This window comes from Orcinus orca, chromosome 12, assembly GCF_937001465.1.
Source record: "Orcinus orca chromosome 12, mOrcOrc1.1, whole genome shotgun sequence".
Taxonomy (NCBI): Eukaryota; Metazoa; Chordata; class Mammalia; order Artiodactyla; family Delphinidae; genus Orcinus; species Orcinus orca.
Window position 1 is genome coordinate 75880859 of NC_064570.1, and position 13841 is coordinate 75894699.

Consider the following 13841-nt stretch of genomic DNA (forward strand, 5'->3'; position numbering starts at 1 on the left):
AAACTTTTCCAGGGACACTGATTATAAACACTAGTTTCCAATGAAAACTTAAGGCAGTAAACATACAAAGTACCAAAACATAATGAAAGTCCTGAAACATAGGCTATGCAGCAAAGTAAATTTTCCAGACTAGTGGGTAGGTGGCAGAAATCATATTAAAAAAAAAACAAGACAAGCTCTAATTTAATAAAACTTTGAAAAAGCCTTGTTCTGTTGGCTTCAATGACTTGGCTTATAGATTGTGATGAGCAGGTTCTTACACACTGGCTAAGGGCTCTGCAGCCCATGAGCAATGAGGTTCAAGTCATTATCAAGACGACAAGGCCAGTGAGCAGCAGGAGAAGGCACTGCCTGAGTGAGGGATAGGAGCGCTGCCTAGTGCAGCCCTGAAGAACACGGTAAGCCACGGGATACGTGAGATCGCTTCCCGTGTTACCTGAGCTCTGGGCCCTAAAAGCCAGTCTGCTTGCATTATTCTGGCCTATTTCAGGGAGGAAAAGAAAAGAAAAAGAGTGAAAAAGTAAAATCGATTTTCAAGAAGAATCAAAACATTGTCAGAGTAGTTAAGAGTAAGACTAGAGAAATAAGAAGAGGTTGTAGAGCCTACAAAGGCTAAGCTAATTACTGCTTTGAATATGGCACATGGCAAACTTCCTTCGAGATGGTACAGATTCATGGTGAATGAACAGAGAGCAGGCCAAGTCCAGAGACAACCCAGCCGGCCATTAATGACAGTCAGAACTCAGGTCTGCAGAGGTGTAAACAGAAAGGCAACTCTGATGAGGATTCAGGTGGCTAAGGTTACCCTGGATGTACGAATTGAAATCTAGGGATCCTAACCTCAAGGATGCCCCTCGCCCCTCAGGGAACTTTAGCATTCAATCCTCACAAAGGGAGACATCTTTCAGAAGGATGCAGGAGACCGTCAGGAAGGTCAACTTAACCCACAGGGTGCGAGAAAGTGTTGTCTTTATTACCTATATTTTTTTCAGTACCTGAGTTATACCAAGGATAATGTACATATAGTAATAATAAAACTGAGCTACAGATAAAATGCTGGAAAGCAGGAATATTTTAAAAAGTAAAAACAAATAAACAAGCAAACACACACACACACACACCAGTGTCATCCAGCGACAAATACAGGATGAATTACATCTTCACTCAATAACATGATCAGATCTTACAGACGTAACATTTTTCTCAACACATTAAAGAATATTTATGGTATTTTATTTGCAAAAAGTTCAAAAACAGACAAAGCTAAACTATATTCTTTAGAAACACATGCATAGGTAATATAACTATTTCAAAAAAGAAGGTTATTGGTGTAAAAGTCAGAAAAGTGTTTATGTCTGGTGGAGAGGGGGTGCCAGTCAAATTTTATTTCTTGACCTGGGGTGGTGGTTAAATGGGTGTTCATTTTCTAACCACCTGTTAAAATGTGAATGTGTGTGTGTGTGTGCGCACGCGTGTGTGTGTAACAAAGCACCTTTCTGTATATGTTATTTGGAAAGAAGAGGCCTAAAATTTAATAATGCCGCCATCATACTCTTGCAAATGCAAGAGAACATGACAGAAACTAAGCCCAGGAATGTGTGGGTCAGTATAAAGGGCCAGCCACGAAGAAGCTTGGTAGAAGACCCGGGCCTTTAGCACATTCGACAGTGAGTCTTCTTGTGAGATGACACTGAGCAGCATTTTAATGAGGAGAATAAAATAGGAGTCCCTGTCTAGTAAACTCAAGTAGAAAACCATATGGGAAAAGCATGTACAGATTTGATGTTTGGGTGTACACTCTTTTGGATACTTCTGACAGATTTTGCCCATGGTCTGAATCTAGAATTTTGGCTGACGTGGTGTTGTTTCACTTAGCCACTCCACTGTCCCTTCACCACCCCACGGGGAAAGGGAGCAACTAGGAATTTGTTTACAGCTGGAACACGGTCTAGCTCTTTTTAAGACTCCACCCATCTTTTAATCAGCATGCCCTGTAACTGGCCCCTTGTTCTTCTATAGATGAGAAAACAAAAGATAAACTGATAGTGATTATAAGAAATGGAAGTGATGTTGGCTTCTCTAAGGTACTGATAACTTCTTTTATGTATCTAGGATGCAGGAAAGTCAGAGTTTGGGGTCAAAGGTAACAGCAGTTAACAGTCTGGGAGGTTGTGTCAGGAGGGGCATGGGAATGCCTGGGATGATTTCCTCTGACTCCTGGGGCTTGATCTGATTTTGTTTCTCCTCATCTGGGTCTCCACTTTAATTTGGTCTGTGGGCTGATTTCTACTGAGCTGAAGGAGATTCATTGTCCATCAGAGGCAAAAACTAATATCCAAATGTGCCCTCACTATGTACAGGACTGCTCAAGAGCCCTGTAGGGTGTCTCCATAATACCTTTTAGGTCACATCTTTGAACACTTTAAGTATGGAACTAATATTTTATGACCAAGACATTTTTATTAACAAAAAGTGTTACTGCTTCTTTTTCTTAGTGGTATTTTAGACTATGAAATTCTCTTATTTATAAAAGTTTGCTTTGTTTTGCTCTTGATTTCCATTTATTCTAGTGTAGCAACTCATCACTTACTCCTTTCCATTCTCAAAATTTCTGTATACTATCTTGCTGTCTTCATTAGGTAGCTTCAGTTTTATGGTTTCCTCCTTACCCATACATAGCAATGTGCGTTGTTATTCTCCCTTCTGTAGGCACTTAACTGTAAATACAATTAACTTCCTAAATAATATAAGTAGCTGAACTAAGCTAAAATACTACCTTGCCTAGATGTTTTAATACATTGTCAACCTGACTTTGGCTTCTTATTCATTCTCTTGTAAGCAGATATTTTAAATTATTAATAGTAAATATTTAAACTACTGTTGGCAAATTTTGAGCCTAAAATTTATCATTTCATAATTAAATAACCCATATCCAATTCAATCCAATCCAATTTGATTCTGTTATTTAGAATACTAAATCAAAGCTTTACATCAAATAAGAGCCAAAGATGGATTGTCAATACAAGTACTCTAACATGACTTCAAGTAAGCGTTTAAACAGTTTATTCCCTAAGTGATGTTTTGAGCTGTAAACTTATTGCAGTTGTGAACACCAACGCTTGGAATACTCTAGTGTTTAATGTTCAATTCCAACTTGTCCTAATGAAATTCTCACCATCATCTGAATACTGTCATCATCATATTTATCTTTTAAAGACTACATTTGCTTACTCCTTCAGGCTATAATTCATATAACAGCTCTTTTTCACAAAAAATCAAAGACTGTACTTATTACCTGGTTAGAGACTACAGAGAATAAAAAATAAACATTAACTTTGTTATTCAACGTAAACTCCCAGGCACCATTATAATTCTGTGCATTATTACAGATCTTCCTTGACTTACAATGGGGTTACATCCCAATAAATCCATTGTAGTTGAAAATATCATTAAGTCGAACATGCATTTAATATACCAAACCAACCAAATATCATAGCTTATGCTAGCCCACCTCAAACGTGCACAGAACATTTGCATTAGTTTATAGTTGGGCAAAATCATTTAACACAAAGCCTGTTTTACAATACAGTGTTGAATATCTCATGTAGTTTATTGAATACTCTACTGAAAGTGAAAAACAGAATGGTTATATGGGTACAGAATTGTTGCAAATCACTAAGAACTTCAACAAGGAGAAAATATGAGAAAGTTCATAACAGAAGTCACAGATCTGAAGAATACAATAACTGAATTGAAAAATACACTAGAGGAGTATATGAACCGGTAGACTATATGAACAGCAGACTATATGAACCAGGAAAGGATCATGAAGGCAGAGGAACTCATACAATCAGAGCAAGGAAAGAAAGAGAAGGAAGGAGGAAGGGAGGGAGGGAGAAGGGGGGGAGGAAGAAAAAAAGTGAAGATAGCCTAAGGGACTTATGGAACAACATCAAGAGGACTAACTGTCAAATTAAAGGAGTTCCTTAAGGTGAAAAGAGAAAGGGGCGGAAAACTTATTTAAAGAAATAATGGCTGAAAACTCCCATAACCTGGAGAAAGAAAAAGACATCCAGATCCAGTAAGCTCAGCAAGTCCCAAATAAAATAAATCCAAGGAGGCCCACAACAAGATACATTATAATGAAAAAGTCAAAGTTTAAGGACAAGAAGAGAATCTTAAAAGCAGAAAGGAAAAAAACATCTTGTTACAAACAAGGGAATGCCCATAAAACTATGGGCAGATTTCTTAAGAGAAACTTTGCAGGCCAGAAGGGAGTGACACAATATATTCAAAGTGCTAAAAGAAAAGAATTGCAACCAAGAATATTCTACCCAGCAAAGATATGAGTTTTCCAGCCAAGCAAAAGCTAAAGGAGTTCATCACCACTAAGCCAGTCTTACAAGGAATGTTAAAGGGATTTCTTTAAGGTGACTAGCTAATAAGTAACAAGAAAATATATAAAGTGTAAATCTCACTGATAAGGTTAAATATATAGTATGTATAGTGTATTAATCACTTATAAGGCTAGTATGAAGGTTAAAAGACAAAATTAGTAAAAGTAACTGTAATTACACACTTAGTTAAGGAATATACAAGGTAAAAGGGGCAAAGTGAGAGTAGCACTGACATATATACACTACCAAATGTAAAATAGTTAGCTAGTGGGAAGCAGCAGCATAGTACACGGAGATCAGCTCGGTGCTTTGTGATGACCTAGAGGGGTAGGATAGGGAGTGTGGGAGGGAGGCTTAAGAGGGAGGGGATATGGGGATATATGTACGCATATGGCTGATTTACTCTGTTGTACAACAGAAACTAACACAGTATTGTGAAGCAATTATACTCCAATAAAGATTTATTAAAAAAATATAAAACATGGTTGGGGGGGAGAGTAAAAATGTAGACCTTTAGAATGTGTTCAAATTTAAGTTTTTTATGAACTTAAAATAGACTTTTATAAATATTAGTTTTCATATAGAAGCCTCACATTAACCACAAAGGTAAAACAATGGGTAAACAAGAGACAATGAGAAAGAAATCTAAGCATACCACTAAAGAAAGTCATCAAACCACAAAGGAAGAAAACAAGAGAAGAAGGAGCAGAGAAACTGCAAAACAGAAAACAATGAACAAAATGGCAATAAGTACATACCTATCAGTAATTACTTTAAATGTAAATGGACTAAATTCTCCAAACAAAAGACACAGAGTGGCAGAATGGATTAAAAAAACAAGACCCATCTATATGCTGCCTATAAGAGACTTACTTCATATGTAAGAACACACACAGACTGAAAGTAAAGGAATGGAAAAAGATATTCCACACAAATGCAAACCAAAGGAAAGCTGGGATAGCTACACTAATATCAGATAAAACAGACTTCAAAACAAAGACTGTAATAACAAAGAATGACACTACATAGTAACAAAGGGGTCAATCCAACTACAGAATGTAATATTTGTAAATATTTATGCATCCCATACAGGAGCACCTAAATATACAAAGCAAATATGAACAAATCTAAGGGAAAAATAAACAGCAATACAATAATAGTAGGGGACTTTAACACCCCACTTACATCAATGAATAGATCATCAAGACATTAAATCAATAAGGAAACATCACATAATAAATAACGCATTTGAACAGATTAACTTAACACGTATATACAGAAAATTCCATCTGAAAGCAACAGAATACAAATTCTTCTCAAGTGCCCTGGTACATTCTTTAGGATAGATTATATGATAGTCCAAAATACAAGTCTTAACAAATTTAAAAGGAATGAAATCATATCAAGCATCTTTACCATTGTGGTAAAGATGGTATGAAACTAGAAATCAATTAGAAGAAAAAACTGGAAAATTCATAGATATGCAGAGATTAAAAAACATTCTACTGAACAATGGATCAACAAAGAAACCAAAATCAAAATTTAAAAAATCTGAGACAAATAAAAATTGAAATACAATATACAAAAACTTATGGGATGCAGCAAAAGCAGTCCTAGGAGGGACATTCATAGTGATACATGCTTACCTCAAGAAACAAGAAAAATCTCAAATGAACAACCTAACTTTACACCTCAAGGAACTGGAAGAAGAACAAGCAGAGCACAATGTTAGCAGAAGGAAGAGAATTACAAAAATTAGAACAAAAATAAAGACTGAAAAAAAAATAGAAAAGATCACTGAAAACAAGAGTTGGTTCTTTGAAAATAAAAAATTGACAAACACTTAGCTAGATTCACCAAGAAAAAAAGAGAGAGGACTCAAATAAATTAAATCAGAAACAGATGATGAGACATTACACTGATACCACACAAATACAAAGGATCATAAGATGGTACTCTGGTATCAACAATGGTAAGATAGTATAAACAATTATATACCAACAAACTGGACAACCTAAAAAATGAAAAAATTCCTAGAAATAGACAATCTTCCAAGATTAAATCATGATGAAGTAGAAAATCTGAACAGACTGATTGCTAGTAAGGAAACTGAATCAGTAATTAACACTCTCCCAATAAACAAAGGTCCAGGACCAGATGGCTTCAAATTCTACCAAACATTCAAAGAAGAATTAATACAAATTCTTCTAAAAAGCATTAGGGAAGGGAATACTTCCAAACTCATTTTATGAGGCTAGTATTACCCCACTATCAAAACAAGACAAGGACACCCACCAGGAAAGAAAACTACAGGCCAATATTCCTGATGAACATAAATGTAAAATTCCTCCAAAAAATACTAGTGAACTGGATTCAATGATATATTAAAAGGATCGTACACCATAACCAAGTGGAATTTATTCCCACTTGGTTATTAAGATTTACTCCTAAGGTGACTTATTTTAAATGCCCTTCTAGAGAATATTTTGAAATTACTTCATCATCTCTAAATCAATAAGCTTATCATAAACAATAGCATCAAACTACACTGTAAAGAATCATTATGCTAGATAGCATTTTGAGTATCCTCTCTAGATTAACTCATTCAATCCTCACAGCAACCTTATGAAGTAGATATGATGATTTGCCCTCTTTTACAAGATTAAGGAATTGAAGTTCAGAGGGGTGAAATGACTTTCCCAAGGTCACACAGTAAACAAACGGTGAAGCCAGGATTCAAACCCAGACCGTCTGACGTCTGATACAAGAGTCTCTTCTTAACTACATGCCAACCTACCAAATACATATGTATACTTGAACAAATCTGTTTTCCAATACTGGAGATGCATCTATAAACAATGGAATGATGTCTCTGATACCTATTTACACAGCTTTAATCAATTGTTAAAAGAAAATTGGAGTACAACTGAGCTTTAATTAAACACTCTTGAATAACCAATCATGCAATCAATTTCAATATAAGCAGTTCTGATTTTAAGTAAATAGATTTTTTTCCCTTCTCTTCCCGCTCACAGAAAGAGATCTAATCAAGAAGATATATTCAAATGCATTAATTTGGAGACAGTTCGATTGTTACGATATAAAAGGAAACCATTTGTCACATCCAAAGTACAAACAAGGATAGATTCTGCTGCTTGTGCACTAGAACAAAAATCTATTTCATTTCTGGACCCTTCTTTCTATATTTTGTGACCTACTTATGTATTGACCTTTGAATATTAAGAATTCAGGGTGTCTATGACTTGTATTTTCCCTTTGATAGCAGTAAGACTCTACTAATGGGGCCAAAACGAAAAAGGCCCCCCAAAATCTGAGTTTTAATTACTTTTTACATTATAAAAATAAGAGCCTAGGAGCTTCGTATAAGCTTGACATTAACCATGATGTTCAAACAAATGCTTGCGAAATGTATTGACTAACTTGCCTTTACCTTTTATTCGCTGGCACTAGGCAAATGCCTTCTTTCCCTCTTGCCACACTCATAAACAGCTGTATTCCTATGATCATACCCCTCAAGATGCCTTCTCTGGCAGCAGCTGGCCTAGAGATCAGTGTCCAATCATGGTGTACCGAGACACACTGCTCCTATTCCCTTCTTTCCAGAACAGTTACGGTTCTGAGGTCCAAACAAGGCTGCCAGAGTCTCGACCAGGTGGCCTGAAGGAAGACTTGGAGATCCACTCAAGTGTTAACCACAGAGTTTCACTGCTTGGCACTCAAAATGCTAGACCATCTGCCAGGTACACCTCCACACTCGTGAAAACAATTTTGTCATGTCTCTCCTCACCTGGGAAGGTTCGGTGGACATTAATGAGATTCCACATCTGATCGCAGGCAACATATACAAGCTGGACTTGCTCAGCATGCACTGACTTAGCTCACTCTAACTTACATTCATTTATGCATGCCCAGCAACATGGCTCTTCTACTTGGCAGGTGTTACATTTCTAATGTCACCAATTGCAATTGCATATGCTATGAGGGAATTCCTTCCTTCCTCCCTCCCTTCCTTCTTTCCTCCCTCCCTCCTTTTTTTTTTTTTTTTTTTTTTTTTGGCACAGACTGTAAAGGCAGCAAATACCATTGTGTCATACAACCAGAGCTGCCAGACTTAGCAAATTAATAGAGGAAACCCAGTTACTTTGAATTTCAGGTAAACAAGGAACAGTTTTTTAGCATAAGCATGTCCCAAATATTGCATTTCATTTGGTAACTCTACATGCAACATGATTATCTGAATTTGATAAAAGATATTTAAGCCCTGGTTAGTAGGTCAGCTTGATTTTTTTTTTTTTTTTTTTTTTAATGTTTGCTGTGAGTTTGTCATATATGGCCTTTATTATGTTGAGGTAGCTTCCCTCTATGCCCACTTTCTGGAGACTTTTTATCATAAATGGGTGTTGAATTTTGTCAAAAGCTTTTTCTGCATCTTTTGAGATAATCATATGGCTTTTCTCCTTCAGTTTATTAATATGTTGTATCACATTGATTGATTTGCATATATTGAAGCATCCTTGCATTCCTGGAATAAACCCCACTTGATCATGGTGTATAATCCTTTTAATGTGCTGTTAGATTCTGTTTACTAGTATTTTGTTGAGGATTTTTGCATCTATGTTCATCAGTGATATTGGCCTGTAGTTTTCTTTCTTTGTGACATCCTTGTCTGGTTTTGGTATCAAGGTGATGGTGGCCTCGTAGAATGAGTTTGGGAGTGTTCCTCCCTCTGCTATATTTTGGAAGAGTTTGAGAAGGATAGGTGTTAGCTTTTCTCTAAATATTTGATAGAATTCGCCCGTGAAGCCAGCTGGTCCTGGACTTTTGTTTGTTGGAAACTTTTAAATCACAGTTTCAATTTCATTACTTGTGATTGGTCTGTTCATATTTTCTATTTCTTCCTGGTTCAGTCTTGGAAGTTTATACCTTTCTAAGAATTTGTCCATTTCTTCCAGGTTGTCCATTTTATTGGCATAGAGTTTCTTCTGCAGTGTCTGTTGTAACTTCTCCTTTTTCATTTCTAATTGTATTGAGTCCTCTTCCTCTTTTTCTTGATGAGTTTGGCTAATGGTTTATCACTTTTGTTTATCTTCTCAAAGAAACAGCTTTTAGTTTTATTGATCTTTGCTATTGTTTTCTTTGTTTCTATTTCATTTATTTCTGCTCTGATCTTGATGATTTCTTTCCTTCTGCTAACTTTGGGTTTTGTTTATTCATCTTTCTCTAGTTCCTTTAGGTGTAACATTAGATTGTTTATTTGAGATTTTTCTTGTTTCTTGAAGTAGGCTTGAATAGCTATAAGCTTCCCTCTTTGAACTGATTTTGCTGCATCCCATAGGTTTTGGATCATCGTGTTTTCATTATCATTTGTCTCTAGGTATTTTTTGATTTCCTCTTTGATTTCTTCAGTGATCTCTTGGTTATTTAGTAACGTATTGTTTAGCCTCCATGTGTTTGTGTTTTTTACATTTTTTTCCCCAGTAATTGATTTCTAATCTCATAGCATTGTGGTCAGAAAAGGTGCTTGATATGATTTCAATTTTCTTAAATTTACCGAGGCTTGATTTATGACCCAAGATGTGATCTATCCTGGAGAATGTGCTGTGTGCACTGGAGAAGAAAGTATAATCTGTTGTTTCTGGATGGAGTCTCCTATAAATATCAATTAAATCTATCTGGTCTATTGTGTTATTTAAAGCTTGTGTTTCCTTATTTATTTTCATCTTGGATGAGCTGTCCATTGGTGTAAGTGAGGTATTAAAGTCCCCCACTATTATTGTGCTACTGTCGATTTCCTCTTTTAGAGCTGTTAGCAGTTGCCTTATGTATTGAGGTGCTCCTATGTTGGGTGCATATATATTTATAATTGTTATGTCTTCTTCTTGGATTGATCCCTTGATCATTACACAGTGTCCTTCCTTGTCTCTTGTAATAGTCTTTATTTTAAAGTCTATTTTATCTGATATGAGTATTGCTACTCCAGGTTTCTTTTGATTTCCATTTGCATGAAATATCTTTTTCCATCCTCTCACTTTCAGTCTGTATGTATCCCTAGGTCTGAAGTGGGTCTCTTGTAGATAGCATATATGTGGGTTTTGTTTTGTATCCATTCAGCAAGACTGTGTCTTGTGGTTGTGGCATTTAATCCATTCACGGTTAAGGTAATTATCGATATGTATCGATATGTATGTTCCTATTACCATTTTCCTATTACCTATTACCATTTTCTTAATTGTTTTGAAGGTCCTTTTCTTCTCTTGTGTTTCCCACTTAGAAAAGTTCCTTTAGCATTTGTTGTAGAGCTGGTTTGGTGGTGCTGAATTCTCTTAGGTTTTGCTTGTCTGTAAAGCTTTTGATTTCTCCATCAAATCTGAGTGATATCCTTGCTGGGTAATTTGGTTGTAGGTTCTTCCCTTTCATCGCTTTAAGTATATCATGCCACTCCCTTCTGGCTTGCAGAGTTTCTGCTGAGAAATCAGCCGTTAGCCTTATGGGAGTTCCCTTGTATGTTATTTGTCGTTTTTCCCTTGCTGCTTTCAATAATTTTTCTTTGTCTAATTTTTGCCAATTTGATTACTATGTGTCTTGGCGTGTTTCTTCTTGGGTTTATCCTGTATGGGACTCTCTGTGCTTCCTGGACTTGGGTGGCTATTTCCTTTTCCATGTTAGGGAAGTTTTTGACTATAATATCTTCAAATATTTTCTTGGGTCCTTTCTCTCTCTCTTCTCCTACTGGGACCCCTATAACGTGAATGTTGTTGCGTTTAAGATTGTCCCAGAGGTCTCTTAGGCTGTCTTCATTTCTTTTCATTCTTTTTTCTTTATTCTGTTTGGTGGCAGTGAATTCCACCATTCTGTCTTCCAGGTCACTTATCCGTTCTTCTTCCTCAGTTATTCTGCTATTGATTCCTTCTAGTGTATTTTTCATTTCAGTTATTGTATTGCTCATCTCTGTTTGTTTGTTCTTTAATTCTTCTAGATCTTTGTTAAACATTTCTTGCATCTTCTCGATCTTTGCTTCCATTTTTTTTTCGAGGTCCTGGGTCATCTTCACTATCATTGTTCTGAATTCTCTTTCTGGAAGATTGCCTATGTCCACTTCATTCAGTTGTTTTTCTGGGGTTTTATCTTGTTCCTTCATGTGGTACATAGCCCTCTGCCTTTTCATCTCGTCTATCTTTCTGTGAATGTGGTTTTTGTTCCACAGGCTGCAGGACTGTAGTTCTTCTTGCTTCGCTTTTTGCTCTCAGTCAGCTTGATTTAACAGAAAGACTAGTGGACAATATGTCAAAAGATGGGTTTCTCAGCCTCATTCCACCTCCTCCCATATGCTAACTCTCAGTTTATCCCCTCCTTCTGTGAACTCCAGTCTTCCTTATAAAATAGGCTGAATGATGCTTTTCCTGTCAGTCTTACAGGGCAGAAAATCAACCAAATGAACAGAAGTGAAAGAATTCTAAAAACTGAATATAAGACAACCTTATCTATGAGTCATTATTAATCAGTATGTTTTTAATAAGAATAGTTGACATATTATCTTTCCACACAGAAACAATTCATAACTTACCTGTTTGAAAATAAAACTATCACATTAATTGCTCAAACTACTTCAGTCTATTTCTCTCCAAACCATGCCATCCAACTACTATTGTAAAGGTTACAAGGGCCTCCTCAAATACGCTAAGTAAATCCCAACCCAGTAGTCACCATTACTTAGCTCTGTTCCCTTCATTCACTACAACTTATTACAATGTGTGAAACTGTTTTATGTATTTATCCACAAGCACGAAGTGCACTGCCTGGCACACTAGAGATGTTCAATAAATATGTTAAGTAAGTAAACAAAGGTCACTAATTGGTCCTCATCTAGCTTGTCCTCTGTAGTCGACACTAAGATGGGTCCCCAGATCCCCGTCCAATGAAACAGCTGTTGCCCCAGCTGGTAGGAATGCTCTTGGCAGATAGCCTTCAACGGACAGTGTCTTCAGACACTGCCTCAGCTACAGGAAGCTACCTCACCCAAAGTATCAGCCCTTCTCTGGGTGCCCACACTCCAGTGGGAATTCAATGACCCGGCCTTTTGGCCCAAGCTGGAAGAGCTCTGAAGGACCATCCTAGCTGCGGAGCTCCACTGAGGGGTCAGCCAAAGTTGCTGTCGGGCCTACACAGTGGCTCCACTTCTCCTGTAACCCTCCTTCCTAACCTTCTCTTCCACAGATTCTGATCCCAAAGACCTGGATAAACACCCTGCATGTTACACTTCTCCTCAGAATTGGCTTCCCAGAGAATTCAACCTGCCGATACTCTCATAATAGCTTCTAACAGAGATGAAACTCTCTCTTAGAAACAACCTCCTCCCAAGATTTTCATCTTTTGCCAGTTCTCTTTTCCCCTCTTACAAACATGAAGGTGCTAGAATTACCAGAGCCAGTCCTCCTGGCTCTCTTGCTTTTAATTTTATTTTTTTAATTGTTTTACATTCTCTCTTTAGTTGATCTCAACCATTTCTATATTTCTTGATGTTAAGGGTTCCCACACTGATCTCTAATCCACACTGCTCTTCTGAATTTCACATTTGTACACTTCATCTGAATGGCGTCCCCATTTGGAACCGTCATCAGGAAGCAGGGACACCCTTGCTGCCTTTCAATTGATTCTTCACATGCCAACCACTGATCTTTAAAAAACAAATCAAACTACATTATTCTTCTACTTCAGTGGCTTTCCATTGTACTTTTAGGTAAAAATTCAAATTACTTTCATGACCTAAAAGGAAGCTGAGGGCTTCCCTGGTAGCGCACTGGTTGGGAGTCCGCCTGCCGATGCAGGGACACGGGTTCATGCCCCGGTCCGGGAAGATCCCACATGCTGTGGAGCAGCTGGGCCCATGAGCCATGGCCGCTGAGCCTGTGCTCCGCAACAGGAGAGGCCACAACAGTGAGAGGCCTGTGTACCGCAAAAAAAAAAAAAAAAAAAAAAAAGCTGAATACTTTTCATATCAGTGAACATTTGCTCTTCATATTCAATCAGATTCATAATTACCCAAACTGGGATGCTTTAGAGAGTGACACAGAGTGCTGTTAACAATTACTCCAAGACAACAGACAATAAGCAGAACGAGCCCAGGCAATCGGAGACGTATGTTCAGTGTATGTATAAGATGTCCACTACACTGTTTTCAAACTTTCTGAAGTTAGAGAATGCCTACAGCTACTTTTAGTGTCCTAATGTTCACAGCTCTTAGTACTGATTTAGGTCCCAAGTGCAGTAGCTACATACATTTTGTGTGTGAAACCATAAAGATAAGATGTCTCATGGAGACACGGTGTTTAACTAAGCTGGTGCTTCACAGCCTTTGGTGCTCTTCAGCATCACTGCTGGGACATTTTCAAAATGTATGACCGTAGGATCTTTCCAGAACCACAA

General features: G+C 37.2%; 1 protein-coding gene across 1 annotated transcript in view; it reads right to left on the reverse strand.

Annotated features, from left to right (window-relative positions):
• MEI4 (meiotic double-stranded break formation protein 4) overlaps positions 1-13841 on the reverse strand; it is a 200821-nt gene that overhangs the window by 99002 nt on the left and 87978 nt on the right. The window lies entirely within an intron of this gene.